The sequence below is a fragment of the Anthonomus grandis genome, chromosome 22 (assembly GCF_022605725.1).
Source record: "Anthonomus grandis grandis chromosome 22, icAntGran1.3, whole genome shotgun sequence".
NCBI classification, from domain to species: Eukaryota; Metazoa; Arthropoda; class Insecta; order Coleoptera; family Curculionidae; genus Anthonomus; species Anthonomus grandis.
This window is the reverse complement of record NC_065567.1, coordinates 40,641,225-40,644,710: the sequence shown is the minus strand read 5'-3', so window position 1 is coordinate 40,644,710 and position 3,486 is coordinate 40,641,225. Positions and strand designations below refer to the sequence as shown.

The 3,486-nt window shown below is 29.0% G+C and overlaps 1 long non-coding RNA gene across 1 annotated transcript; it reads left to right on the top strand.

Moving 5' to 3' along the window:
- The first annotated feature begins 2,473 nt into the window (after positions 1-2,473).
- Positions 2,474-3,249, top strand: LOC126749114 (uncharacterized). The gene is made up of 3 exons (XR_007664893.1): positions 2,474-2,617; positions 2,676-2,811; positions 3,036-3,249. It is a non-coding gene; the product is annotated as an uncharacterized LOC126749114 (long non-coding RNA).
- The last annotated feature ends 237 nt before the right edge of the window (positions 3,250-3,486 follow it).

The window sequence follows — 3,486 nt, the reverse complement described above, 5'->3', positions numbered from 1 at the left end:
CTCAGCCAGTTTTCTTTCTAGTTGCTGGAATCCGCCATCTAAAAAGGGTAGTTTGTTTTTTTGTAATTTTAGCTTAAGTTTTAATTTAAATTTACTTTAAGTTAGTTTTATAGTACTTCTGTATTCTCAAGATCACTATTGTCTTACCAACTTGTGTCCTTCCTCGATATTAAGAGTTTCCTAATTTATGTCCATACCGATTGTGTCTTCCTTTAGGAACGGGTGATACACGTAGTTATCCTGAATTGAGCTAATATGAGAAGATGCCATTTTTAGAAATAATTTGTTTATTTAAATTGTGGAACGGATAATTAACAGAATTGTTTGTTATTTAGTAAGGGATAATAATTATCCGGGAATTTTTCTTTGGTATTATTAGATATTGGTAACTAGTATAGTTTAAATTTTTTGTTAAGACTTTTAATGTTAAAAAAAAACCAGCTATTTCATAGCTAATTTTTTTTCTTCAAGGAAGGGGGTAAATGTAGCGTTTTATTTTTCTACTCTTATTTTCACTAACGCTCCATTGATATTTCATTAATTTCAATAATTATATTAATAATTTCAGTCAACTTTTTTTATCGATATTTCTTTAAATTCACACTGTCAATGACACATTACTACTGTAACGCATCACTCTCCTGGTTTTATTATTCATGCTTTTTGTTGACGGTCCGTCACTCTTCTGGTTGGTCTTGATTGATGTTTTCTCTGATTGGATTGGATTGACATTGACAGGTCAGGCGAGAGGTGGGGTCGTAACTTATTTAGTCGGTACTGCATCCATTTTTCGAGAACTTGTTCCCGTGTCGCAGGTAGAAGCACACGTGAAAGGCCAGTTTTTTTATTTCCGAAATTTGTGAAGCAGGAAGTGGCCAATATGGTTTATAATTTATAGTCCTTAATCTTGTTCCTTTAGGGAACTGTTTATTTCATAATTCTGGTGCAGGATGCCCGAGATTTTGATGTGAGTGTGTCACATTTTGAACGCCCTTCATTTTTATCCACAGTGAATACAATGGCAATCGTTGTTTTAGGGTTTTACTTTTCCGTTTTCCTCTTTATTCTTCTTCAATTGTTGATGGCGGCAGGATTTTGATTTCCCCGGGAAATTGCTATAAGCTGTGGAGCTGGAGCCAGAGTTAGAGCTAGTATTAGATATTCCCAGTCCGGATAGCTAAGCTACAAATGGCATACATTCACAGCCTCGATTTTGGAGGCCAGCCGTTCATTTCTTGGAGGAATATACCGGCCAGTTTATTCCATTTATTTAAATATTATTAACCATAGATTTTTCTCACTTATTTAAATTTTTATTAATATACCTTTAATTTCAATTTATTGCTACAAATAATTAATCAATATCATAATTTAATAAGTCAATTTCGTATCTATACTTTTAGTTATTTTTTGTTCAGTATTTTTCAGTACCTTTTTTGGTAGTTAAGTAGATATAACTCGGTCAAGGCTAATATGCCTTAGGTAAAAAAGGTTCATGAACTTTCCCCTGCGTAATACAAATATTTTCTAAAAACTTTAATAATTGCAATTTATTAAAGTGCTGAAATCTACCTAGTAGCTTAATCATAATTTAAATATTACTTTTGTCAAACTTATTTTAATCATATCAACATTATTCATATTTTAATTTATAGTAAATTATTAACATTTAACAGATTAGAACATGAGGTGTATGCTTATCTTTGATGTAAATATAATTTGGTTGTATTGTTAAGATAATTTTTCTTTTGTCTTTTTAAATCTACTTTATCCAGGGTCATTTAATTGTTAATTGATACCTATATACCAAATCTTTTTTCTTAGTTTTCTTTCATTTATAAAAAAAAAACTAAGTGGCGCCCTCTATTTAATAATTATAATCAAGATTATATTTTTTAATAGCCAGTCATAAGTGAAGCTTCGAACAATCCCAAGCCTCCAATAATTCTGAGCTACCGTCTGCAAACTCTTGGCAAAATAGTAACACTGTAAAGTTAACGCCACAGTCTTTCCCTAAAATTTGGTCGATAATTTATCGTTTGTTTTACCATATTGTAACTTACAATAATACATATAGTAATTGGCACCACATATTAATTTATTACTGTAATTTTTTTTGCTTTTTGATTAAATATCAAATACTTATTATAGATTGCCTAATATATGCCCACAGGGAACAATGGATTTTATTAATGGAAATCAACACAATTAAAAATAACATATTTGTTTATTCAGATCACATCCTTAGAAGTGATTTCTTATATAAGGAAGATAATATTATCAGTAGCCAGACTTTATTAAAAAAATCAGCTCTACCTCAAAGGTAATTTTTTTTAAATATATTTTTCTAGTATAAAAAAATCGTCACAAAAAGTATTAGTGTTACTCATATAAGCTTTATTTATACCTAATACTTATTAAATTAAGTATGTGTGTAAAACTATTTTTTTACTAGGATTTCTGATGCACTGGTTAAAAACACAGCAGCCGATAATTCAGTTAATTTGCCAAGTGATTTACCCTTCAAAGCTGCAGGGGAAGTTTTCCTGAAGAGTGCAAAAACTTCTTTAGCTTCCAAAATGGTATATAGTACAAACAGTGAAGCTAATATAGACAAGTATGGATAATTAAAATAGATTAATATTCTTGATACACCAAATTTTGTATAATTACAGATCTGATCATTCATCATCAACAATAACTGCATCTGAGATTAATAGTTACCGTGGGGTCTAGTTCAACAATTACTATTTCTCATCCAAGCCGTTTTTGTTTAACTGCTACACATTCCCTGACTCTGCCAAGGAAAAGGTAAAAATACACTCAAAATAGACTACTAGTTTTATGCCATGTATCATCCTATTCTATATATCTTATTTAAAAGTGATATAGTATTTTATTGTGTTATATTTGTTTAATTAAATGCAATTAATCAAATGTATGATATTACAAAGATTCTTTATAATATATAATTAAATTATAATTTTTTCTTTTTCTTTTTAATTAATACTGTATTTTTGTGTATATTATTCTAGGGTAAAATCAAAATGATATCCTGAGGACCTAAGCACTGATGATTCCACCGTTTCAAAAGCTAAATCACTTGTCACCAAATTATGGAAAAAAAAATAAAGAACAAAAAATTAAAATTCAAAGATTGCAACAAACAAATTTGCGCCAAAGAAATTGAATTAGATTTCTCAAGTCATTATTAAAATACTTAAGAAATAATAACATGATTTTCGAAAAACCCCACATTCTACATATTTTATTTGACTTGTAAAAGTACTTGTTTGTATATTTCTACTAATATACTATCTAATCTAATCTAATCTATTGTACATAGTCTTTATTCTCAGGTAAGCTTTGTTTTTTAGTATAAGTTAATATCATATAATAATTGGTATTAGGTATTATATAGGTCACTGTTAAATGTCTCAAAACCATTGTACAGGCTAAATACTCATAATAAAAATCTTATAACCT